Source organism: Lepidochelys olivacea (genome assembly GCF_965140295.1).
Source record: "Lepidochelys olivacea isolate rLepOli2 genome assembly, chromosome: 1".
Classification (NCBI taxonomy): domain Eukaryota; kingdom Metazoa; phylum Chordata; order Testudines; family Cheloniidae; genus Lepidochelys; species Lepidochelys olivacea.
In genome coordinates this window covers 337,633,884-337,661,484 of record NC_140411.1, presented here as the reverse complement: position 1 = coordinate 337,661,484, position 27,601 = coordinate 337,633,884, and the positions used below count along the sequence as shown (strand labels likewise).

The 27,601-nt window shown below is 46.9% G+C and overlaps 1 protein-coding gene and 1 long non-coding RNA gene across 4 annotated transcripts in view; one reads left to right on the top strand and one right to left on the bottom strand.

Annotated features, from left to right (window-relative positions):
- GRM3 (glutamate metabotropic receptor 3) overlaps nucleotides 1–2,265 on the bottom strand; it is a 156,695-nt gene extending 154,430 nt beyond the window's left edge. For 2 of the 3 annotated variants that reach the window (XM_084643509.1, XM_084643511.1), the window contains exon 1: nucleotides 1,560–1,823. The gene's annotated coding sequence lies outside the window, so the exon portion shown is untranslated. Of the gene's footprint in view, nucleotides 1–1,559; nucleotides 1,824–1,849 lie in introns of those variants that run through there. The other variant, XM_084643510.1, reaches the window with a different exon arrangement.
- Nucleotides 1,089–18,262, top strand: LOC311528472. Its single transcript, XR_014713607.1, has 3 exons — nucleotides 1,089–1,169; nucleotides 2,571–2,686; nucleotides 17,725–18,262. It is a non-coding gene; the product is annotated as an uncharacterized lncRNA (long non-coding RNA).
- Nucleotides 18,263–27,601: the final 9,339 nt, after the last annotated feature.

Below are 27,601 nucleotides of genomic sequence, written 5' to 3'. Positions count from 1 at the left end.
GACAAAAGGCACTATATAAAATTGTCCTCAATTTGGAAAAAATGCCTTAACTGGTATTTTTGCAATTGCAACCCTCTTTAGAGTAAATTATGTTTTCTAATCATTGCATGTATAAAAATATGTAGTTAGTAGACTAACTCTTAACAGCTTGGAAGCATTGTAAGGGAAATGTATCCAGAAATGTATTGTCATTGTTCTAAAATAAGTATTTAATCAGGTGAAAAATACACCTTTCAAATTGTTTTCATGCAGATTTAACCAACCTGAGACATGCATTTACACAAGCTTAAATATTTGCTAGTCTGCGTCTTAAGTGATTTGGTTTCACAACCTTCCAAGGAAGATTTTTTAAAACGAATCAACCTTTTAGAATATGTTTTACATCATCTTCCGCAAGTGACATAAACTGTGAAAAAGCTGAGAAAAGTTAAAACTAGCAGCTTTATCCTTAACTCAGACCAAAGCATTGTTAGTCCGAATACTCTATTTTTGTGTTTTGCTTGGTTTGAATCAAAATGCTAAGATTACTGAAATTTGGGGATTTTTAATAACTGAAGCTTTAGGATAACTTGGAAAACCCGTACAGACACATAAATATGTATATTATTTCTTGCTTCTGCACTCATACATATTTATGTACACGTATATGCATAAAAAACACCCACCTTCAGAGAGTTGTTAAAATATACATTTGTATGCACAGATACAACACAAAGATAGTTACACACACGTGGATAGATATATACATATAGACACAGATAGGCACACATATGGACACAAACACACACGTGTATAGACACACATATAGCAATGGACACACGGATGCACCCAATATATAGACATATACACATAGGCACACACACAAATATAGAGATAAAATACATTTACTCACACAGATATGCACATCTATGTACACACGGCTGGATAGATGAACATATAGTTATTCTGTATCTTTTACAGAACTCCAAGATTAGGATCCTGGGAACAGCCAAATCCCTGCAGAAATCTCTAAGGAGCCGTGAAGCCCCGTCAATGCGCTGTGTTCCCCAAGTCTCTCCCTCCCAGCCTGCTCCCTCCTCCAGACAAGACCATGCGGTGAACTAGGGGCCGGCTAGGAGCTTGCAGGCTCGCTTGCCAGTGGCCACCCGCGCTTGGGAACCAAACGGACAGTAAGTTCAGTCCCCCCCCCCCCGCCCGCAGCGAACCTCTGGGGAACATCTGGCTGCAGCCGCTGTGCCTTAGGTGAGCCGGCCGGGGAGCCCGTGTCACTGACCGCCGCCGGGTACCACCGAGTCACGGCGCGGAGCCGTCGCGACCGGCGATGGGTTTTGCAAACCAGGGAAAGCCCCGGGGGCTGGGGGCTCGCGCCCCACTTGCCCTGTGCAGCGGAGGGGCCCAGGGCAACCCTCGATCACCTGCCCCCTTCCCCCCCCCCCACCGCCAATCCCTGCAGCTCTAGGCAAATACACCTGCCCCCCCCCACCCAATAACTCCCCCCCGGGATGGCGCCGCAAGCCGCGCCTGGGCAGCAGCCGCGGGGCCGCGGTCGCTCGCCTTACCGTGCGGGAAGGGACCTCCCGGCCGGCCGGCGCGGCGGCTCCTGGGCTCCCGCTCGCTGCCGGGCTCCGCGCTGCCTCTCATTCGCCCTTTAAGATCCACGAGAGAGTTCGCCCCCCGCCGCCCCGGAAGGTCCAAACTTGTGCGAGGAGAGGAGCGTCTCCCCCGTCCCCCCCGCTCTGGACCGAGTCCCGCTGGCAGCGCATCCAGGCCTCCCGTGCGCCGGGGGGAGGCTGGCGGTGTGTGTCTGGGGTGTGTGTGTGGGGGGGGGGGGGGCGGAATCTGCGCTCACCAATTAACCCCCCGCTTCCCTGCTCCTCCCTCCTCCTGAGCCCGCTTCTTCCCGTGCACCGGCCCCACGGGGGCTCGCCTCGGCCAGGCTCCTACCGGGGGCTCCCTGCTGCGGAGCCGCATCTTTCTTCGGCTCCTTCTTTCCCCTCCTTTCAGCTGGGGGGAGCTTGGTGCAGAGCCTTAAATTACCAGCCTGGCTGGGGCTGTCAAGAGGAGGGAGGCGAGGGGGGCAGATTTTGCAGGCTTCCCATTCCCAGCCAGCACCAGCTGCCTGCAGGGCGGGGCGGGGAGGGGGGGGGATGTAGGATTATTTCTCCAGGGCTAACTCGGAAGCAGGAGCATCCTGCGCTCCCGGGCTGCTGGGGGACCGCACGAGCCGCGCACGGAGCAATGCGATGAGCTGCTCTCCCCGCAGCTTTCCACCTGCACTGGCAGCCCGGGCAAGAACGGCAGACGCTGCTATCTCCTAGCAACCCAGCATCAATCTTCTTGGGAGGCTCCTAAAAAGTTCTGATTGGAGGAGGGAGGAAGGGAGCCACACCCCTGCGAGGATGCTCTGGGTGCTGCCTCGTTGTGCTTTTCAGGGGGAGAAATTCCAAGAAGGGGCTGGAATGCAGAGCCAGATCAGTCTGGTGGGTCGTCTGCTCCCTGTCTGCTTCTCTGTCTCCCTCTCTCTCTCAGCTGGTTCCAAAGATCTACTTTGGTTCTCTCTTTCGTTAAAGGAAAAACAGCCTCCCCTCCCGCCCCAACTCTGCCAGAGAACAGCAAAGAGGAAAAATGGGCACCAGAAAAACAAGCCAGAGTGCAGCAAAGGCAGAAGACAGGAAGCCAAATCAATGTAAACAATCTAAAATGTATAAAGATATATTTTCAAATAATCAGGTTTGAAAGAAAAATTTGGCTTGAAACCCCACGAACGTCAGAGGACAGTTAATACGGTGTAATGGATCTAAAGGGAGACAATTAACCATCATGGGATGAATGAACCACAGGGGGCAACGGGTGCAAATCCATTGACTTCAGCTAGGGTGAGTTTAAACAATGCTGCCAAGCAGCTGCATGGGGGACCGCAGTGTGATTTACTGCTCATGCTCCATTGCCTGGTGTTATTATTGAGTAAAAGCTGGCTGAGATAACAACTAGGGACATCTCCTTCATGACAGCTCCGGCTGGGATATTTTGCAAGTTTCCCAGCTCCTCCTGTTTAACAGGAAACTTCTGGCCACTATTCCCTTAACTGAGCAAGCACAGCACACATTATTTATTCCCTCCCCACTTCAAGTCATGCCTGGCCCCCCTCCCTTCCCTCAGTGTGTGTGATGTAGGAGTCTGGGGAAGGTGAAGGAGGACTCTGGAGCATTGCAGTCATAAGCCTCGAACAAGGGACTGTGCAGTGGGCCCCATGTTGTTCGAAGCAGCCCTGATTCCAGTGACGAATTAAGCCACTTTAAAAAATTACCCTATCTCTGGTGTTTAATATTTAATGTTATTGAACAGCTGTTTGCTTTTGCAATCCAGCCCCTGCGTTTGAGCTACTTGGGCAATTGTACAGGAGTTCTGTTCCTGGGAGCTAGTGACATTTGCTGAGATGTGCCTGCTAAACTGTTTCATTGAGGCCATCAATGAAGCAAAGAGCAAACCATCAAGGGCTCTATTCTCCTCTGGGCTTACACTGCTGTACATCAGATGTAACTCCACGGGAGTAAATGCACTTCCACCAAAGTAAAAGAGGAAACTCCGCCCCCAGTGCTTTAAATCATAACGTTGTGAACCAAGCCCTGCTCACCTTGTTCATGCTAGTGAAGTCTGGCTGTCAGCTAGGAGTAGGGAGGGTCTGATTCTGCACTGACTCGTACCTTGTGTGGTCACTGTTCAAAGTGAGTGTGAAATATTACCATTTGGATTCAGTAGCATTTAAAACCCACTCTGTGGGATTGGCCAGCATGGGGGTGGATGGAATAAACAGGGTTCAGAGATACTGTGGGGCTTGCAACAGCGCTGAATTGGCATAGAGATGTCCTGGCCACACCCCCTGCTGCCCCTGGGCTGCCATGGGACACTCCTGACATGTCCACTGGGGGCAGTTGCAGCTCTGCAAACTCTGGCCCTGGTGGAAAGGCCCCGAGCACCACTACTGTGCCACATGGGGGCTTCACACCTGATTTATGGCAACAATCAATCGAGCCCTCTGTACATAGTTTGCACAAGTGTAAATAAGGACACAAGGGCTTCAATCTCAGTTTTCACCACAGCCCCTTTTCACTGACTTTATTGGCCTAAAGGGGTCACTTATTGCTAAGGCTAAGATTTTGTGATGGTTATTTTTAGTAAAAGTCATGGACAGGTCACAGGCAATAAACAAAAATTCACGGAAGCTGTGACCTGTCTATGTCTTTTGCTGCTGCGGCTCCATGGTTTCCCCTACCACCATGGTAGCTGGGAGCTGTGGGGTTTTCCCTTTGCCCACGGTGGCTGGGAGCTGCAGGGTGACCATATTTCCCAAAGAGAAAATGGCACGCCCCCAGCCGCTCACCCAGCGTGTCCCGCTCCCCCCATGCGAGGCTGTTGCCAGTCGCTGGAACCCTGAGGAGGGCCCCCTCAGGAGTCTGTCACCTGTCCCAGGAACTTTGCAGGGGGCCCCCATCACTTGTCACTGCTGTCGCCTGTCGCTGGAACCCTGCCCAGGCCCCACTGGCTGTCAGCTCCAGAGTCCTGCAGCCCCTGGGGCTGAAGCAGAGAATGTCAGGGAGGTCTCCGGAAGTCACGGATTCCCTGACTTCCATGACCTCCATGACATAAACGTAGGCCCCCAGCCACAAGGTTGCAGGTTGGCTCTGTGCCCCACAACAGTGTTGTAAAGTTCAGTTAATTTCTGTCTATGAAGTGCTTTGAGATCCTTGGGACCAATACCACATTCCTTGCACATCCAAACTCCCATTGACATTACTGGAAACATCGGGTGCTCAAAGCAGGATGGTCTCCTGGAGGGGGCACTGAACTCAGGGCTCAAGAGACATTAGTGCTATGCATGGCTTTAGTAGAGACTACTTGTGTGATTTATTGGTGGGCATGCGGCGGAGGGCTTCCGAGAACTCGGCCAGAGTGAAAGGCAGCTCTACCGGTCTCGGTCGCCCGCGCTGACCGTAGGGAGTTCGTCCCAGAGCACTCTGCAAGCATTAGGATCGTTTGGATCCGGGGAGAAAAGGCTTGCGTAGAAGGCCCTGGCCCTCCCGTACATCTTGTGTGATGCTGGGCAAATTGCTCCATCTCTCTGTGCCTGAGTCCCCTTTCTTTAAAGAAGGGATAACAGCTGTGAAGATGAAATTAGAGCTTGGCAGGACCCAGGATTTCTGTCCCAAGGAAAATTTTGCATTTCTGATTTTTTTTCTCATTCTGAATCAGAAAGAAAAGCTGGAGATGTGAAATTTTCCATAGCATTTCAAAAAAAAAAATCATTTCAGAAGAACCAGAATGGATTAAAAATATATATATCTGGTCGCAGGTCCATGGGTTCCCATGCAGCCCTCTAGAGGGTGAGCTACCAAGATGCTAGGAACCTGGAAACCTAGGCAACCCCAGCTCCAGTCCTGAGGAGCTTGGGGGGGTCGATGGGTGGATGAACTGGCAGGTAGGTAGTCTGGCCAATCTGCCTGTCTGATTTCTGTCAAAAGTTTCAACAGCATCAACAAGTTCCTATTGAATATTTTGATTCCATCAGATCATTTCACAGTAGTTCTGCCAGAAAAATGTCAACCATCTCTAGATAAACTCCGTTAATGATTGTGAAGGGGGGAGGTGGGGTCAGATACTCTGGTGATGAGGGCCATGTAAGTACCTCAGTAAATAGAACAAGCATGCAAGATCAAGCCTCTAAGTGCATGATATTATTACTTAGAAAAAACCTCGATGTCTTAATGCTGCATCTGGAAGAAGAAATTTTAATGTGAAATTTATTTTCCCATCTCAGCCTGGAAGGTATAAGTCAAGGGAAAATTAAAAGTGTTTTTCATGGGAGTGATTTGCCTTCATGAGCTACCCACTAGTGAAATAATAGCTTTTAGTGCTGTTGATTAAAAGCTAGATTAGTTTCAAATTGGCAGTTGAGCTTCCAGATAACATTTTCATAGTAACCTCTAATGAACAGAGGAAATTGTTTCACAAAAACTCATAAATTTGATTAACAACCTCATGCAGGCCCCAGAAACAAAAACAAAGGGATGGTTTCTTATTTTAAGTGGCTTTTAAGATCAGCTTTAGTACCATACAGTGGTCACACTTGAATACTTGCTAATTTGACCTTAAATAACTAGTTCTGATAACCTGCATATATGCAATGTTTCCTATACTTGCTATTGGCAAGTGCTTTGCTGAATTGGGGTATTATCTAAGAAAAATGGTAGGAGTACGTGTGTGACCACTATATGTGATAATGATAGTAATAATACCTAGCTCTTTTCCTGTGCTTTTCATCAGTAGGTCTCAAAGAACATGTCTACATAGCTTTTAAAAATCCACAGTGGTGAGTCTCACAGCCCGGGTCTACAAACTGGGGCTCACACTATGGTGCTAAAAACAGCTGTGTAGATGTGAAATTCACCACCCTCCCCAGGTTTGAACGTCTACATGGCTGTTAGTATGGTAACATGAGCCCAATGAGCCTGTCCGTAGACCCCGGTTCTGAGACTCACTGATGCGGGTTTTAAAATGCAGGCTAGACATACCGAAAGGGCTTTACAGATGAGGTCAGCATCATTATCTCCATTTTACAGATGGGGAAACTGAGGCACCGAGCAGTGAAGTGATTTGCCCAAGGTCACTCAGCAGGTCAGTGGGCAGAGCCAGGAATAGAACAAAGGACTCTTGAATCCCAGACCAGTACTCTAGCCACTAGGCAATATTACTGCCTTAATTAATTATAGGAGATTAACACTAGGCGACATCCACATTTTTATTTTTAGGGGCAAATCTTTTCCCTAGCCCTGAGATTGAGTAACATTATGGGGATGGGTGGGAGCAATTCTCCTTCCCAGGCTGTGGAACAGGAGGAGGTGAAGGTAACACAATCCTGATTAGCCTAGGGCCGGATCATGGCCCATCTTGCAGGCTGGTTCAGGACATACGGACTTCTGTTACTCCCCTGCAGTGGCTACTAACTCCCCGCTACCCCACCCCCCACCACAGGTTGGAGGGGAGCAGGCTAGGGAGAGAGTAGGGGGAAGTGTGATGTACCACAACAGGTATGGATGTGCACTATGCAAAGGTCTGCTGCAAGGACTTAGGGCTGGTCTACACTACAAAGTTAGATCGGCTAAACTACATTGCTCAGGGCTGTGAAAAATATCACTCCTTGTACAATGTAATTAAGCTGACCTAAGCCCCTGTGTGGACACTGCTATGTCAATGAAGAATTGTTCTGTTGACCTAGCTACTGACTCTCAGAGAGGTGGATTTACTCAGAGTGATGGAAGGGGTCTTCCGGCGCTGCACAAAACACCTACACGGTAGGGGTACAGCTACAGTGTTTCTAGTGTAGGTGTCCTCTTAGGCCAGGTTTGCACTACAAAATTATCGACCTAATTTACGTCGGCATACAGCCGCCCCAGTAATTACGTCACCTGTGTGTGTCTACACTTTGCTCCTTGCCCTGGCGGTGTGCGTCCTCACCAGGAGAGTGTCTATCAATTGCACTGTCAGTGTGGGGCATTGTGGGGAGGTTCCTGAAAGCCAGTAACAGTCGACAGAAGCAACGCAGTGTCTGCACTAACGCTGCGTCAAGCTAACTCCATCAACCTTGGCTCTACGTCTCTTGTGGAGGTGGAGTTATTAAGTCGGCGTAGCTGGGCAGTTACGAAGCTGGGAATGAAATTTAAGTGTAGGCACTGCCATAGTTAGGGGAATGTAAGCTGCCTTGCACCAGCCTAACTCTGTAGTATAGATCAGGCCTTAGATTGTGACTCTCTGAGTCTCTTTGTGGAGCAGCACTGGGCAAAGCCATACAGTTTAGCCCTCAGTAAGAAGATGTGTCACTGGTTCGTATAGTGATTGCTGCTTACATTATTTTTCATCTCTTCTTCTCCCACACTCTAATATTCAGAATCAATGGGCTTTCTAATCAAAACCAGACAATCATTCTGTTCTAGCTATCAAGTAGATTACTGGATTCTGGATACTGGTATCATCCAATACATTTTGCTTTTGGCTTAAATCAGCTTTAGGCTTCTGGGCATTATAGTATATTTATTATCCTTGAGGGGGCCACTGAGGTCTGCAGCAAAAATTGGGGATTGGTCCTGCTTTGAGCAGGGGGTTGGACTAGATGATCTCCTGAGGTCCCTTCCAACCCTGATATTCTATGAGTCTATGAGTCTATTAGTATTCAAGCTGTTACCAATTTTGTTTCCTTTAAATGTAACCAGTCTGTTAGAAATATTTCCTTTCTCCCCTCCACAGGAATTACTGCATTTATATGTTTTCTTTAAGGTGCTTGCGAATTATGGACAAGTTGGCTTTACTCTTGGAGGTTTCTGCAACGTTGTCAAGATCTGAGCCACTTAAAGCATTGGCTGGCTTGATATAAAGGATTGTTTGTGACTCTAAAGTGGCGTGTTTGCCAAAGAGTTCAGCACAGTGCTGTCAGCGACAGTGACACATGGATCCATTTCCTTTATAATGTTATCATATCTATGACCTACCACATACAAAGCCAGGCAAAAGATCTACATTTTCCCATTAACTCAAGATAAGGGCTTCCTGTGAAATAAATACACTCACAGCCCAAAGGCAACAGCTTTGCAAGTCTGAAAACTCCACTTTAGCCTATTTTTATTATGCCAGTTAGTGTATTTCAGATTCCCCTCACACTGAGAATCCATCTGGACATACCACTGTCTGAATATCCTGCTGAGAATTTGCATTGCCCCTTGTTGAAAATGAAAGGCTAAATTTAGAAGTAGGAAGTTTGTTAAGTTCTTCTGGTAAATGATATTCTAACTTTTTGAAAATTGGGTTAGGATTTTGTCTTGCTATTTTTTTTTTTTTGGCCACAAGAATTTTAATAGCAATCCCATCTCAATACAGGTAGGATGACATGCTTAAAAAGCTTGCATAAATGGGCAATGCTCCATTGAAGTCAATGGAAAATAAAATCGGTAAGAGCTAAAAGTCACAGACTGAGGATCTGGCCCATGTTTTAACAAAAGCCAACATTTTTCCAAGAGAAAAGCATTTGTGTGCTCGGGGTTCTGATAAAAACACAGATTAAAATACTCAGGGCAGAAGGCAACTAAAATATTTTTCAACTATTTTAAAACCTCCATTGCACTCCATAATCTTCTGCAGAATAAAGATGTCTCCTCTAATTTAAAGAAAAAGGAAGCAACCCTTTGTCACTACAAGAGAATGGAAAGAATGGTATGATTTGCTTAACACACAAAAAACGATGTTCAAAGAACATATTAGGATTGTAAAGTCAAGCACTTACAAGCGAGGACATGTCAGAATGAAGGTTGCCTGTATAACCTTAATTAGGCCCCCTTGTGCATATGCATTATGATACAGCCTTAATTACATGACCACATACTATTTTTTTCACAGGACCCTGCCTCATTCAGTGCACAGAATGGATGAACAGCTATTCAATATTTTTTTTAGCCTTGTTGTTCTATGTGTGGCCCAGAACTTATTTACTTCACACTGTTCAAACCCTGCCGTGAAGACAGAATTATTAATTTGCTAATGGTCTTCTTTATGGAGCTCATAAATACTGTATCCATGTGCTTCACAACCCCACCCCTTGCCCCATGAGATGAGGGAGTGGTATTATCTCCATTTTATAGATGGCCAACTGAGGCACAGAGAAATTGAGGTCAGAAGTGTCCACTAATTTTGGCTTCCCAATTTGAGACACCAAGACCTGATTCATCAGAGCACTTAGCATTATGAATGTATGTATTCAAGGCACAGATCCTATTGACTTCAGCTGCAGCTGTGAGTACTCAGCACTTCTGCAGATCAGATCCCCCCCACCCTGCAAATAATAATATAACAAAATTCAGCCTGAGGCAGAGACCTGGCATGGAAAGCCTACACAGATAATAAGGTTTTGGCAAAGCTCTAAGCAGCAGAAAACAGATTTATAATGGGAAATGTCAGACAACCTTAATAATAGGTGATCCTACCAGCCTTGCCTATAGTGAAATCCATAAAATATTTATCATGTTTTTAATTATGGAGTGGTAAGGTTGCCAGGAGTCTGGTTTTTGACCTGAATGCCTGGTCTAAAAGGGACCCTGGCAGCTCCGGCTGTTAAAAGTCTAGTCAGCAGTGCAGTGGGGCTAAGGCAGGCTGCCCGTGGCTCCGCACAGCTCCCGGAAGCAATGGCATGCCCCCTGTGACTCGTAGGCATAGGGGCAGCCAGGGGGCTCTGCGCGTTGCCCCTGCCCCAAGCACCAGTTCCACAGCTCCCATAGGCTGGGAACCGTGGCCAATGGGACCTGTAGGGGCAGCGCACGCAGAGCTGCCTGGCCATGCCTCCACATAGTAGCCGGAGTGGAGACATGCCACTGCTTCTGGGAGCTGCCTGAGATAAGTGCCGCCTGGAGCCTGCACCCCTGACGCTCCCGTGTCACAACTCAGTGCCCCAGCTCAGCACCTGTACCTCCTCCCGCACCCCAAACCCCTGAGCCAGCCTGGTGAAAATGAGCATGTGAGTGAGGATGGGGACAGTGAGCAACAGAAGGATGGGGGGGAATGGGGTGAGTGAGGGGCAGCACCTCAGAGGAGCGGCGGGGCAAGGGTGTTCGGTTTTGTGAGAGTAGAAAGTTGTCAACCCTGTGGAGCGGTGTTTGTTCAAAAGACCAATTAACAAAAGTCAGCAGGCCTGATCAAAAGCCCAGTGAAGTCAGTGGGACTTTCTATGCAATTCACTGGGCTTTGGATTATGGCCTTCGACAAAAAGAACTGTGTGGGCCCCATTAAAGTCAAAGTCTTAGGGAAATGCTGCTTTTGAAAAAAATCTTCTCTCTTTCCTGTGTCACCTGGTAAAGAGTCAGGTGCTTTCACCATTTCATGCCCTTTGATGAGAGGTTTCCTGAAAATGCTGAGCTTTTCATTTTTTGTAGCTTTTTGTCCATTAAAGTTTAATCTCGAACATTTAAGTGACCATGTGAGAGGCAATAATAATAGTAATACTCAGAGCTTCTTGTTTTCACCATGAGAGCCTTAATTAATCCTCTGAACACCGCTGTGTTACTGTTTGAGGAAACTGGAGAAGAGCGATTCATGACCCAAGGGTGCAAATTTTACTCTCATTAAGCAGTACTTGTGAGAATAGTTCCATTGACTCTGCGTGAGTGCTGCTCCGTAGATCTGATTCTCCTTTCATTTACACTGATGTAAATCAGAAGTAACTTCAGTGCAGTGAAGGGTTTTATCCAAGTGTCAGACTGTTGTGATGTCACAGTCAGGGCCAGCACAAGTAAGGGTTGCAGAATGAGGCCCTAAGTAAACCATTCAAGATGACAGGGGGGTGTCATTGGCAGGCCAGGGACAGGCACCAATCCTATACTCTAAATGCTCTCATCTCTCTCAATGCAGATACAATACAGAATTATGTAGAGAAGGGTTTTCTCGACACTTTCTTAGTATTTAATAATTTGTTATTCCCACCTAGGAACCGCGTAGTTATAATATTTTGATACAATTGGGTGGTGTGTTTCTATTGTTTGTGAGAGAGTCTTTTCACTGGAAATTAGGAATTGGTAAACTGATAACTCAGAATGTTAGGCTCGATTCGTAAGCATGCTCTGGCTCCTTTGTGCTACTCCATAGACAGAACTCAGCTGTAGACCAGGATTAAGCGGCCGGTTGGGCTGGGATTACGGCGGTGTTGTACTGATGGAGCAGTGCAAAGCAACCAAGTGTGGTGGGTAAAAGTGGCCCATAGTATTGAAAAGTGTTCAGACTTTCTAACTGGATATTGTAGATTGGGGGAAGTGCCTAGAGTTTTGGAAAAGCATCATAACACAAACACAGAATTTAGTTAACCCACCTTTGCCATGAAGTACTCCAGCAATAGCACCTGATGTTGCAAAGTGCTAAGAACTCTAACCCTGACCCAGCACTTAAATCAGAGAATATCGGGGTTGGAAGGGACCTCAGGAGGTCATCTAGTCCAACCCCCTGCTCAAAGCAGGACCGATCCCCAATTTTTGCCCCTAATCCCTTAATGGCCCCCTCAAGGATTAAACTCACGGGTTATCAGGCCAATGCTCAAACCACCGAGCTATCACTCCCCCAACTAGCAGGATGGAGTTCACAATGATCACACACCATTCTGTTTTAGTTCTGAGTCATACAGGCTGCACCTTGGTATTGTAAAGTCTCTGGGGGAGGGTCCAGTTAAATTTGCATATTCGACACACTTCACTTAGCATTCAGAGCAGTGTTCACCTACACTCCTGTCAAAACAGCAGGATGCCTCCTGAATTCCTTGCCCTCTGTAAATCTTCCATGGGCTTCAGTGACCATCTGAATGTGCAAAAATTACAGAGTCAGCTCCAATAATAAGCTATTCCAAAAGAGCTCATTTGTGCCCTGTTGGACCAGCCCAGTTTTGGGGGCAGATCACCAGGAAGGCTTGGGCTGCCAGGAAGCAAAATGTTTGCTAGATCTCTCTGATGTGTAGGGGGATTGCACCTGCTACTACAACCCTGTAAGGGGTGCAACCTCTTTCTTCCTGCTTGATGGTCCCAAGGACTGTCGCAGAAGAATGTAGAGTCATGGTCTGACCCAAGGGATCAGAAAGATCCCTTAAGCACTGATCACAAGGAGTGCCCTTCTATCTGGATCTTACATGGGCTGCTCAGTGAAAGGTAAAGGTAGGGGGCAGAAGGATCCACGGTGCATCCGGGAAGGGCCAGGCAAAATATGACCCAAAATAACCCTAAAGCACGATTATCACAATGCGTATATACACATGTAAAGACTCGACGTAGCACTATGTTCAGAGATGATTGTCAGTGCATCTATTTACTCTCCTAATCTGCTAGTCACAGATGAATAATAAAAAGCGAATCAAACAGAAAAAAAAAGACATTTCTGAAGTGAAAATAGAGACCTTTAAATGGTACGTGAATGCAAGCAGTGCATGTCTATATACTCAGCTAAGATAAGGTGTTTTCTTCAAAGTAAAAGATATGAAGGGCAACGTTGAAGTTAAATAGTGTGAGCCAGATCCCTCGCTGGTGTAAACTGATGCAATTCCAAGTTAGTTCCCAGAGTTTGTTATTAGTAATTATTTGAAATACAGTCACACCCAGAAGCTTTAACAGAGGCATGGTCCCATTGTGGTAGGTGCTGTGCGAACACTTAGTGTTTGTCTTCACTGCAAAGTTAACACAAGTGTTATTAGAGTCCCATCCACTCATAAATACACTTCACTTGAGTGCTGCGCTGCTTTTAACTTGAGTTCACCAGCCTCAGAGGGGGTACGTCTGAAGCTCGAGTGAGCCCGACTTGTCAGCCGCTACCATGACCACTCTATAGTGTGGACACAGGTTAGTGCTGGTAGCCCACAATTCCGCCCCCCCCATGTGCCCAGAAAGCCCAGGCAAGTTTTCCTACAGTTCACTGGGAGAGTATTCATCGAGGGGCTCAATTACCATGGGATGCACCCACTAAAGTCTTAGTGCCCCCAATGAGCGAGAGCAGTGCTTGCAGGGACAGCCTCTCAAGGGTTATTTCACAGTGTGGCCGCTCTCACTGGAGCTCGGCTGACTCGGGTGCCAGTAACTGGAGTTAGCTCTGCAGGGAAGGCAGAATGCGAGACAAGTTCCTGCCCCCAAGAGTCCACAATTCCAGTGATAAGACAGACAAAGGAAACATTATTCGCCCTGTGTTACGGAAGGGGAGCTGAGGCACAGAGAGACTAATCAGGGCCAGACTCTGAGATGGTGTAAGTCAATGGAGCTATGCTGATTGATACCAGCTGAGAATCTGACCCTAAGTGTCACAGACAGATCCGGGAACTGCATCCCAAGCCAGTATCTTAACCACCTTACCCTTCCTGCTACAAGCACCCTCACTTACTGAAACGGAGGAGACTTTAAAAATCCCATTTATTTTCCACTAGTGACGCTGTTTGTTTACTTTTTGTCGGCACAGGACAATGATGATAGACTGGCCAGTATCACTTAGGTTTATATAGAGACTTCCCTAGTCAGTCATACACATTTTATTGCAGCGGCATTATGCTGAAATGTCTGGACTGCAGACAATTCAATTAAAAAGGGAAAATTGCAGTGGAGTTTTTAAAAATTAAAAGAAAAAAATGCCATCTATCCTCAGATTTTAAAACCTTACTATTACAAGATCAAGCTTTGGCATACATTTCTTCAATAAAGATGCAGAAATAACACATCTAAGGAGAAAATAAAAACAACATATGGTATGGCTTTATTTTGCATTTCTGTGTTACCTTGCCTTGTGCACAAAACAGAAAATGGTTTTTAAAAAGAAGCAGTTTTTCTATGAATGTCAGACATAAATATTTCAAACATTACTATAATTATGCTAACAGTTATCTTTTGGCCAAGACTTAGGCTTGGTCTACCCTACCAACTTATGCTGGTATAACTACATCACTCAGGGGTGTGGAAAAGCCAGAGTGATGCAATTATAGCGAATTAATGCCCAGTGTAGACAGCATTATGTCAATGGGAGGGCTTCCCCCGTTGACCTAGTGACCACATCTCAGGGAGGTGGAGTACTTATGCCAATGGGAGAAGCTCCTGTCATGGGAGTTGATAGCTGTGTGGTAAATTACAGAGCCTGTGATTTACCATGAGCTGTTGACTGTCTTACCTGCATGCTGCCCACTAGCCCATCTCCCTGAGACTTACTCTAACAGTCCAATCACCTGAGCTGCCGTTAAAAAAAACAACAATCTGCCACAAATTTATTTTACCCTCTAAATTTGGATTTCTCTCCTCTTCCTCTTCCCCTAAAATTACGCCTGCCTTAGAGCTGGGAGGGACAAGATTCAGGTCAGGCAAGATTATCGACATCAAAAAGTGTCTCAGTTTTGAAGTCTGAGGTCTGCCAGCCCTCAGGGATCAGGAATGGGAGGTTTCTACCATGAGAAAGGAGGAGTCACAGCTTTTTGACGGAACTCAGCTCTCCTTTTAGACTTGGAAGAACCTGAGCAATGGCATCACTAAGGTGCCAGTTAGGGAGGGCTAGGGATGGTGAATGATCTCTCCCCGCCCCCAAAAAGGGTTTTGCACTTGCTCGAAGTTCCCTAGGCTGTAGAGCTGGGGTTGGGGCCCGTGGCCCAACCATTTTTAAGCACTGGTCCCGCATTAAATCAGTACAGTTGCTGCTGGAGCGTCACTCTGGCTGAGTGGTTGCAATGCCACTGAAATTTCACTCAGCCGCTCCTGCCCAAATGGAGGGGTAGCCAAGCCAGATTTCAGTGCGTGGCATTGTGACCTGCCGCACAGGGTCACAATGTCACTCAAATTTGGCCAGGCCTCCCATGCATCCGGACAGAGGGATGGGAGGGTGCAGGGGTGTGTGAGTCTGTTCCTCTCTGGTGGAGCACAGAGGAGTCTGCCAAGAAATGCACGCTTGGTGACTCCAGCTCATGGGTTGCGTGGGTAAGAGAGAGGGGAGTCTTCCTGGCAGAGGGAGACCTGGGGTCCCTGTGGCAGGGGAGGGGGCTATGAACGGGAACTGGAAGTAGGTCCTTGCTGGGGGGATGGGTAGGGCAGGGACTGGAATCCCTCCCTCCACTCCCACAAGGAATATCAGAATTAGTGTCCCTGGACCCGAGGTATCCAACTTTAATGCCTTGACATTTTCAGTACAGAAAATCTATTTTAGGTCATTTTTAGAGGTTTTTATGGTTCCCCCTGGGCCTGTCATAGCAGGACTCATGGTAACGAAAGCCAGTCCTGCAAACACTTATGCACAAGTCACTTTATGCATGTAAATGATCCCACTGCACCTAAAAGTGAATTAAATGGGGCTACTGACATGTGTAAGGTCACTTATATGCATATGCGTTAGCAGCATTCACCGTAGGGCACATGGCTTTCCAGGCTGTAGTTTCTTTCAGTGCTTGTTAGTGCAAAGGGGGCTAGCATATGCAGTACTAAGGATAAATTATTTCCACATTCTTCAGGCAAACTGCTGTTGCTTTCCCATTGCTAGAAATAATCAGCAATAAATTAATGTGTGGTGGTACTGTTTTTTTTTTTAATCGGCAAACAGAGAATTTGTGCAGAATATTTCAAGGTCTGCAGGCTGTTAAATGACTATCATATGCTAGGTCTATGAAATCATTTGTTAAAAGGAACTCACTATGTTTTGCCTTGTTCTTCCTCTCCCGTCTCTGTCTTCTCTCCTCAGTCTGTTCTCTCACCTCATAGATCTGCCTTTCATGTTGTCTCAGTCTCTGGCAGGCTCCATGTTTTCCCTCCAACTAACTTCTATAATGTTCAATGGCTTTTTAATTCAATGGCTTTAAAGATCTTCCTCCTTTCATCTCTCCCAGGCATTGTTATTCTCTCCTGAATCTACTTCTTACATGTCTGCTGATCAGTGTTCTTTCTAATATGTTCATTTGTCTGCCTTTACTCTGATTATTAAATATATTGTGTTAGTGCAGGGGTGGGCAAACTATGGTCCGGGGCCACATCTGGCCCTTCAGATGTTTAAATCCAGCCTTTGAGCTCCCGACGGGGAGTGGGCTTGGGGGCTTGCCCTGCTCCATGTGTGCCATGGCTCCGTGCAACTCCTGGAAGCAGCGGTATGTCCCCCCTCTAGCTTCTACATGTAGGGGCAGCCAGGGGGCTCCGCATGCTACCCCTACCCCACGCACTGTCCTCGCAGTTCCTCTTGGCCAGGAACTGCAGGGGCGGCGCCTGTGGACAGGGCAGTGCGCTGAGCTGCCTGGCTGCGCCTCCACATAGGAGCTGGAGAGGGGGACATGCCGTAGCTTCTGGGAGCTGCCTGAGGTAAGCACTGCCTGGAGCCCACCTGGAGCCCTGACACCCTCCTGCACCCCAACCCTGATTCCCCTCTCACCCTTCAAAGCCCTCAGTCTCAGTCCCAGCCCAGAGCATCCTCCTGCACCCCCTACCTCTCATCCCCAGCCCCACCCCAGAACCCTCACCCCCAGCCGGAGCCCACATCCCAACCCCCTGCCCCAGCCCAGAGCCCCCTCCTGCACCCTGAACTCCTCATTTCTGGCCTCACCCCAGAGCCCGCCCCCCCAGCTGGAGCCCTCACACCCTCCTGTACCCCAACTCCCAATTTTCTGAGCATTCATGGCCCGCCATACAATTTCCTTACCCAAATGTGGTCCTTGGGCCAAAAAATTTGCCTACCCTGTTTTAGTGCCTAACAGCCCCAGCATGGATCAGGGCCACATTCTGCGAGGTGCTGTACAAACATCTAAGAATGTCCATACCCCAAAGAGCTGACAACTTTCATAATCATATCATGAGCCACAGCTGTTGGGAGCAGTTTATTATCTGACAATCTCAGCTGTCTTTCTTTTCTTTTTTTTTAAAGTATATTTCTAGTGCTTATGGTTGCACAGAAAACCTTGAGAACCCGGACTCTAAATGTTCCAACACCATAAGGCAAATAAAAAGAACCCAACATTTCGTATTTTTACAATGTCATAATTTTAACCCAATCTCACAATTTGGGGGGGCCTGACTTGTGATTTTTGAATGAATGGGGTTACAGGCTGCATTGCACCTTTTGCTAAAGCTGTCTATTCCCCTTTTAACCTTATCCCAGTCCCATCCTTATTCTTGTCCTTCTCTGGCCTTTGCATGGTCTATCTCTCTCTCTCTCCTTTCACAGGGTTTGATCCTGCGGCACTCCACTCCAGCATAACTCCCACTGAGCTCAGCTCTTTTGATCTGGAACACTTCTGCTTCTAGATGAAGGGAGCTAGCAGAACTAGAGTCCTTGGAAGATCACAGCAGCACCGTTTTTACTGTGGGATTCAGTTCTGTGGAATTGTTACTTGTGAGAGGGGCTTAGTCCTCGGGCCTCATCCCACCCCATTTATAACACTTCAGTCCCTAGGACTAGGGTTCTTCAAGTGCTTTTGACAATCCCAGCCTCAGAATTTGTCACTCACAGGTGAACGCCTTAGAGGTGACACCTAATGTTCCTGATAAACAGCCCAGTGTAATAATCAACCTCCAAACAACTGATGTTTTGCTTCACAGTGTTCGACTGTTATATACAGCTTATTTCTTTCATAAGTGTGTAAAGGGAGAAATATTTCCACCCCTAGATGGGAAACAGGACCTTGGGGCAAAATGTTATTTTCCTGTTCTCATCTTCCGTGTACAGCCTTATATCTGACCTAGTAAAGTGTAAAACACCCAGATGATGGCTTTCAAAGTAATTGTTTTCTGAACAGAGCCAAGAGGTTGAAAGAAATGTATCCAGGTTACTATTTCTGCTGTTTAGGGCAGGGGTGGGCAAACTTTTTGTCCTGAGGGCCACATTGGGGTTCCTAAACTGTATTGAGGGCTGGGTAGGGAAGGCAGTGCCTCCCCAAACAGCCTGGCCCCCGCCCCCTAGCCGCCCCCTCCCACTTTCTGCCCCCTGACTGCCCCCCTCAGAATCACCCACCCATCTAACCCCCCTTCTCCCTGTCCCCTGACTGCCCCAACCCCTGTCCACACCCCCGCTCCCTGCCCCCTGACCGCCTCCCCCAAGAACCTCTGCCCCGTCCAACTGCCCCCTGCTCCCTGTCCCCTGACTGCCCCCTGGGACCTCCTTGCCCCCTATCCATCCCTCCCCACCCCCTTATCATGCCGCTCAGAGCAGCAGGACTGGCAGCCGCACCGCCCGGCCAGAGCCAGCCACACCGCCGCACTGCCCAGAAGGAGCTTGCAGCCCTGCCGCCCAGAGCACGGGTGAGCAGGGAGCTGAGGCTGCGGGGGAGGAGGGACAGCAGGGGAGGGGCTGGGGGCTAGCCTCCCTGGCTGGGAACTCAATGGCCGGGCAGGATGGTCCCGCAGGCCGGATGCGGCCCGTAGGCTGTAGTTTGCCCACCTCTGGTTTAGGGTCTTGGATGGGTACATACTTGTGGCAGCTTGCCCCTGGTCCCACACCCCTCTTTGCCACAGCTACATGCTATTTTTGGCACATTTGCTGGATGCGAGCTATAAGGGTGTGTCTCCCTCAGCTGGGGATCCCACTCCCAGCTCAGAGTGTTGACAGACTCTTAATGACCTGCTCAAGGTCACACAGGAAGTCAGTGACAGAACCAGGAATTGGACCCCATCTGTTAAGTCCCCGTCCAGGGTTTAAACCACAAGATCATTATTTCCTTCTGTCCAATTTATGGGTCAGTGCTGGGTGCAGTGCTCATTGCTGTGGTTAGTCCCATTGCCCGAAATGGTACTAACTGCTCCCAGCAATAAGCATTATGCTGGGCAGTAGGTGTTTGTGGGAGAGGGCTCTGAGACAAATATTTACAACAATTGACTTATACAAACCTAGTATTGACTTTCCAGGGGGATGCCTTTACTTCCTGTCTGAAATGATGTTCACAAAATCCCAGGCAAGAGCGCTAGAAAAGACCTGCCATGTCATCTTGTCTCCCTGCCAGTGCAGTCTGTTTGCCAGTGAGTGAGAGTCTGATCTGTTACTGAACAGTCCAAGCCAGGATGATGTCAGACAGTTGCTACTGGAAAGCCTGAAACCTCTAAAAGCATCCTGAAGTATAAGTGAGATGATTTTATTCCAGCAATAAGGCACTTCAGGCCCTGGGACTTGATCCTGGTACACTCCAGGCTTGTGCTGACCTGAGTGGGGTGGTCTGGATGCATGGGGTGTGCAGGATTGGGACCATATGATAATGTCAAATATTGCTACACCTAAAGTGGTGCAAGGCTTTGGGCTATTCAATGGACTGTTGTCTCCATTACCTTGCACCTTGGGCTGTTGCATAGACTCTTATACTGCAGCTGATAAAATGTGGGCAGATTGCTGCGTCTGCATAAAGAACCACTGATTTCAACAGGGCTCCTTGTGGGTACAGCATTATCATTTGCATGGTCAGAGCCTTAATCTGGGCAAAGCGGGTGTCATTCTGACTGGGTGATGTTTCACATTGCGTTCATTTTGCACAGGTGTAAATGGCCAGTGGAGAATCAAGGTGCTCCAATGAAAAAAAGACACTGTCCAGGATGGAGTATGAGCACTGGCTCCAGGCAGCCAAAACAGGCCTTTTGAGTAAACAGATTAGACAGAGTAAATAGCTGGAAGGAGCCTGATCCTCAGCTGGAAGCTCTGCTGATTTACATCAGCTGAGGTCTGGCCCAACGCTCAGACAGGTAATTTAAAAAATAAAATAATAACACAAGAGTTGCATTTGTACATCACCTTCCATCCTAACATTTCCAAATGCTCAGTCAATTCTACAAACTGACAAAAACCTCCATTCACAGGGACCCATATATTATGTGTATTATGGTAGTGCTTAGGAGCCCTAGTCATGAACCAGGACCCCATTATGCTAGGTACAGTACAAAGAAAGAATGAAAAGACAGTCTCTGCCCCAAAGAGCTTACTGTCTAAGACAAAAAACACTAGCAGGATACACAGACTGATGGGGAGGTACAAGAAAACACATTAGGCTGTGGTCTCAGTACACCATCAGCCTAACCTTTGTCAAGTTTTTTGTAGGCACTCTGGCAGAGGGGAGCTTTGAAGAGGGGTTTGAAGGAAGATTATGAGGTAGCTTTGTGGATGTTTCTGGGAAGTACCTCTCAGGCATGGAGGGCAGCATGGCAGAAAGCATATCTAAAATCCAGCTACCTCTGGTGAAGAAGGTCTTGAACTTGGGACAAACCTGTTCAGAGACAATTAGAGGCCCACCTCCCACACCAGAAATGTTGCCAAAACTCCAGACCATACCAAAACATATCCGATGCTCAAAAGGTTGGCTTTGCAGGTATCTGCTCATTATCTTTTGTGGACATCAATGGGAGTTCTGAATGAGGAGCGGGACTGAGAGACAGGTTCTGCCTCCAGTTCATGGCCCTGATTCTCCTCTAATTTACACCGGTGTGAATCAGGAGTAACCCTAATGAAGTCAATGGAGTTACACTAGTGCAGAATAAAGCCCTGTAGCTTCAACAGGAGCTGGCCTGGGTAAAGCCCTGGGCAGAATTTGGTCCTGTTATAATAAACAGTGTACATAATGGGCAAGCTTGTCAGCTGGTGCAAATCTGTGTAGCTCCATTTAAGTCAATGGAGTTATGATGATTCACACCAGTTGAGGATCTGGACCGATAATTCACAAGCAACCTTGATAATGTACTGGATATTTATTAAAAAAAACCTTTTCCTAGGGGAGAAACATTGAGCCTTAATCTATATAAATATACATGTAACAAGTAAATACCTTTGAAAAAGCCTTTGGATTCAGACTGTAATTGCTATCAGTCTTTGTCATCTCTTATTTGATTACATTTCAGGCTACATAATCTATCATCTAATCAAACCATCGCTATAGTATTGCTAGTGGGAAATAAATTAGAGAATTATACAAGATAACACTACAGAGCATGAAGGAAACAAACAAATCAGGGTTGGGTAATCAATCTCTGTACCATAAAATGCTAATGTTGTCCTAATAAATAAGAACCCTCTTGCTATGGACCCCACCCAATGAGTCACTTAGCGCTTGGCAAGCTTTGGTGGGTTAGTTTTAAGTGGCACTGCCATCAGTACTTCAGTAGAGTAATAATAGCTTTAGTTCATTTTCATAAATGTAATTAAACGTTATCTTTTCCTGTTGATGTAACAAGCCAAGCAATAAATGGGGAAAAAAGTTTAATTCGTGATGTTTTAAAATTAGCATCCTGTGCATCAAGGATTATTCAGATAGGGTGCCCCGATTTAATGATTTTTATTAAAAAAATAAGAAATCCAGGGGAAAACCATTCCATTTCCTGTCAGCTACTGAGCTGAAGAAATGTTATTTAAATATCGGATAGCCACTACCGCCTTATTGCAAGCTTACAATTCTACCAGATAAAGCTAACCCAAAGCCTTCAAAATGATGCAGAAATGGAACTTCAAATTGTGCAAAATAACTAACTAAGCTGCTGGGCTCATAACTGACTTGCATGTTAGAATGGTCCTGGGCTTTGCAATGAGTGCTGGAGGTTCAGAAGTAACTGAATGGAGGGATGCATTCTGTTGGTGGAATGTAAATTGAACAGCTCTGAAAGGAACTGCACCATGAAATCTGCTCAGAGATATATAAGTGGCTTAAGAGAAGCAATAGCATTCCTGGGGGATTTATAATTTCATTGACCAATTTTCATACCCTTCATGAATAAAACCACTGTCATTTACACATATTCTGTATGTTCAAAAATAGATCCCAATGTCTTATCTGGAGACAGGAGTAAGTATGCGTTTGCTTGATAGAATCATAGAAATAATACAGGGAAAAGATTTTACAAGGTCATTTCGGACATTCCTTCAACCAGTGAATTCCACAGTCTAATTTATAATGTCCCGTATGATGATGGTCCCTTTGACTTTTAATATGGATTATGACAGAACCCTAATCTAGTTGGGACTTTCTGCTGATCTGACAACCATGGACTAGCTCCCAGTGGTGCATGTATGGGAACTCATTATTGAAGAAATAACCCTTCACCTGTTGTGTAACACAAGAAAGAAAAGAAAAATGGGGAAGGGAGTAAAGGAAGAGAGTCAAGGTGAAATGGTGCTCCTTACATCCTGGTATGGTATGGGTTACTGTTTTCCCTGCCTATCACATCCCGGATCTTTAGCAGGGCTACAAAAGGAACAAGGAAGCTGTTGCAAAGCAGGCTACCAAATGGGGAGGGTGTGTCCTCATGCCTCCCAGTTTGCTGAAAGCTAGAAAGGCTCTGGTGGTTATTGACAAGTGTTTTGAGTAGGTTTACTCTTCATTTGGACCTTTCTGTCTTGGTAAAGCGAGCCCTGAGGAAAGGGACTTGAAGAGAGCTGGCATGGGAGATTTATTTTTACCTTCTATCTACGTTACTTCTCTAAGCCCCATTTCTATAGTATCTGAGCTCCTCACAACCATTAATCTATAATCTTATGGTTAATGCACTCGAGTGGGACTCTGTAGATCTGGCTTCAATTCCTGGTTTTGCCCCAGACTCCTGTGTGACTGTGGGCAAGTCACTTAGGGGCAGATTTTCAAAGGTACCTAAAGCTGCTTATAGGAGGATTTTCAAAAGTGCCTAAGCAGGTTAGGTGCTTAACTCCCATTGATTTCAATGAGACTTAGGTGCCTAACCAGCTCAGGTGCATTTGAAAAATCTCACTAGGCACCTGCCTGCGTTTTAGTCGCCTAATTACCTTTGAAAATCTGTCTATTAAACTCTCCATGACTTGGTTCCCTATCTGTAAAATGGGGATAATAGTACTTGGCACGTCTGTTTAGAAGTTAAATGCTTTGGGCCAGGGATTGTCTCTTTCTTTACACCCCCTCACACTATTACCACCACGTCCCCACACCACCTCCCACAATGGGGGCCCTGCTTTCATTGGGGCATAAGGTAGTACTGTATGATAAATAATTATAAACTGTTTATAGTCTGTGTTTGGATGATGGAAAGATTTTAAAACAGGAACATGATTTACAATCTATAACCAACTTTCCTAAGAATCTTTGGGACATATTTTCATTTGTGCTTCCAACTTTCAGGATTTGCAAAAACAGCCGGCTGTCATGTGAACACTTGTGAGCAAGGAATAATTTGAATCATAGTGAACCAATCTCAGACTTTTTCAACTGTCAGAATACCTGTGAATCAGGGTTTTTGTTTTACTATCCAGCTTTGTCTTGTACCAATGTTTTCTTCCTCAGTGTTCATTGATTTTCTCTTCACTTTTTTCCACATGCACAAGCAATTGCATCTCAAGCGCTTGAAAGTGAAAGCAAGCAGGTATTAAATGCATAGATTGTAAGGCCAGAAGGGACAATTATGATTATCTAGTCTGACTGCCTGCATAACACTTGCTGTAGAATTTCACCCAGCAAAAGATCCAGGTCTGTTAGCTAAAAGGCATCAGTCTCATAAGGAGTTACTTTTATGCCCATTTTGCAGATGGAAAACTCAAGCACAGAAAGATTAAGCGACTTGTCCAAGGTCACATAGGGAATTTGTAGCAGAGCCAGGAATGAAATCTAGAGGCGTGTCTACACTGCCGCACAGTTTGTACAATAGGGATGTAAATAGCAGCATGCACCAAAGTGCAGAGCTCTAAGTCCCCATGTGGACACTCCAGGCGTGAATTAAAAGGTTCCTAGATTGCATGAATGTAGTTCTCTTCAGCCATCAATGCGAACTAGGAACCCTTTAGTTTGTGCCCACAGCATCCAGAGGGGGGAGTTACAGCACCGTACTTTGGTGTGCACTGCTATTCACACACCTGTAGTCCGAAGTGCAGGGCAGTGTAGCCATGGCCTAGATCTTTGGAGTCACAGTCCAGTGCCAGTAGAAATTTTTCATTTCTGGTAACACAGCCGTGTAGGAGATGCTGCAAGAACCTCTTGGGTTTTCTTTGCTACCCCCCAACACCTTTCAGAGCAGCCCGGAGTAAGGGGGTAGCTGATGTCTTTATGTTAGACCAGAACAATAGAGCAGCTTGTCAAAGCTACACCTTTACAAAAGAAACATTTGTACTTTAGGCTGTATTTTATGAGAGTGAACAAATCTCTTTTTCAACAGCTGACATGACTTCCTCCCTAAGTTTTAATGTCTATTTAAGTGATAATCTCTGCTGCCTTGGAATATACAAAATAACAAACAGCTGCTCTCGCTGATCAAATGCAGAAGCAAAGTTGAGGCACTAATCTATTGCAAAGACCGTTTATTGCTTCTGGAGTACAAAACGACTGGGGTGATTTGCCATTACACAAGCCATAATAGAGAAGAGAAGGAAAAAATGTGGCCTCATCTTTCTCTATGAAGTTAGAACATGCTACTTGTTTCTCAGACTTTTGGGGGATGTGCACATCAGTGGAGTTCTTGGGGCATAACTTAGGTGTAGATTGTGCTTTAGGATGCTCAAGGGAATGGGAAACTTCCCCCTTTCATCTCTGCATGGTGGCGAGATACAATCAGAGTCCCTGTTCTCCCCTGAGAGCAGTGGCTGCTCTCTACTAGCACCCCTTAGTGTGCAGGACACCCTAAAGGTGTCAGAAGGGGCAGGGAGGAGGGGGAGCTGGCTGGGCATGCAGGGGGGAGTATGCTTCACCCCTTCAAGGGATTCAGCTGAGGGCATGTTCCTTGGACATGCTGAGGAGCCTGGGAGGAATTCTCCCCGAGGCATAATTCCTCCTAGAGTTTCCTCTGAGAACAGCTCAATTCTGGGCAGTCCTTAACATGGGCCAGTGCCGACTGAGCCCTCAGCACATGGGGGTGGCCAGAGACTAAGTGGGTGGAAGCAGCGGCACCCTTTCACTTTGATTGGCCGGCTGAAGCAGACTGCTTGGTGCTCTGCTCGCTCTACCTTTCCGTTGGCAAAGGCAACAGGACCCCGGATAAAATGATGCTCCTCCAAGGTCTACCAGCACTGGTTCTTTCTCTCACCACACATGATGAGGGGGGCACCAGTGCCCCTCCACTAAAGGCAGTGCTGCGGGGCTATGCCCCTGCTCTCTGGGAAAGTGTCTTGAAACGTGAGTATGGGCTGGAAGGGGTAGTTGGCTAGATACAGCTGAGTTTTATGAGCTCGGCTTGGCTGTTGTCCTTCTTCCTGGCCACATCATTTGGACTAGTTCTTGGTTACACATGAATTATTTTTCTGCTTTTCTCTCTATTAGCAGAGAAACCCCAGTTAATTTTTTTAAGCCACTCAGGGCTTTTTAAAGTGACAGGGGAGTGTGTGAGCAGCATGCAGAACACGCTGACTTCTAAATGGAGAAACCAGCCTAATGACTCCTGGAGGCATCCCCTGGGATGGACATGAAGCAAAGAGGCATTTAGAAGTGGCATAATTCTAATAATCTCTGCTTCCTGGACACTGGACCTACAGTACAAGTATCACTCTGGGCTGGACTCTCATCTCATTTATGCCAGGGTGACTCGGGAGTCGCTCCAGTGAAGTCAGTCGATTAGACTGAGGTAGAACCGGGGTGAGGGCAGAATCAGGTCTCCGTTAGGCACATCTACACTGCAATCAGAGGGGTGACTGCAGCCCACGTAGACATTCCCAGGGTGGCACCGATCTCGCGAGCTGGAATACCAATAGCAATGAAGCCCCAGGATCAGGAGCTGCAGCACCGGCTAGCCTCTCGAGGACCTGCTCCAGGTCCCAGAGGGAGGGGGCAGAGGCTTTTACAGCCTGGTCTGCCTCGGCTTCCCTGGCATAGTGATTAGTGTGAGCTAGATCAGTGCTAGCTCCAGGATGTCTCCACATGCTGCAGTGTAGACATGCCCTTTGTCCCCACCCACCATGGAATCTCATTGACAATATTCCTGATGGCTAGATTGTGCCCTGGTCTAACACAGCTGAGCAGGGGCCTTGGGGGGTAAAGCTCCCTTCTCTTCTTTGCCAAGTACTCGCTACCTGGATCTTGAGCCTCGGTTTGGGTGGAGTGCAGCCCCTGCTGCCCACTTACTCTCCTACTGCCCAGCCTAGTCTCTGCCCACCCCTTCCCCTCCCCACACTTTGGGTTGCCATGCATCCCTAGGAAGAAGCAAGAAGCTGACCTTAAATTTACCTGAGCATAGAGAGCGTACTTTTGTGAGCAGAGCAATGGGGAAAACTTCTTAATCCCTCCTGTCACTATGTATCCACACAAGGACGAGAGCCAGGAAGGTTGCGACCCAGCTGCAGGAGAGAATCTGTCTTGCTGCCCTTACTCCCAATGAAAGAAGATCAAATGCAGGATAGGGTACTATTCAGCATGGGTAAAGGTGCAAAATCAGGACCTTACCTGGACAAATTAAAAAAAGGCACAATTAAGGTTACAGTGGTTCCAACTCGGAGTTCATAAATCTACATGGGATAGGAGGGCAGATTCTCCTTTGCTCGGTTGGTGCCAAGAAATGAGATGCTGGCTGTTGCTGGCCAGCAGAGGATTTTCACGCTGGAGGGAGGTCTCAGCTCAGCTGGCACAAATCTGGCAGAGCTGACTCCTGTGCCAACTAGCCCACCTCACCCCAGAGTGAAGAAGAGACATGCTGGAGGGCAGACCTCCACCAGCTCTCAGCTGGTTTATCACCCCTTGAACCTTAGGGTCTGTTGCTCTATCTCGAGCCAGCCCATAGAGTCAGTGAATCACAATACTCAGCTTGATGGCTACCCCACTCTCCTGCACTGAGCAGAACTTGGCTGCAGGAGAGAATCTGTCTTGTGAGTTCCTAACTGGGGGAGTGAAGCTGAATTAACTTGAATTGTATCCTTTAACTTGTCCATTTAAACCAGCAGCCCCTTTCGATACTAGGATGTCCATACAAAGTAGTTTTATAATAAACAAATGTGACTTTTTAATCTGTGCAATAGGGCAGATCAGATATATGAATATATTCTCTATTAGTATTAAAGTGAAAGCGCCACTTACAAAGATACAACCTTAATCTTTAGAACTCTGCATTAGCACTTCACACTCATGCCTAATGGTTTCCTGGAGAACAATTAAAACAGTACCAGGAAGACAGTGAAATAACACGCTGGCTTGTTAGAATGC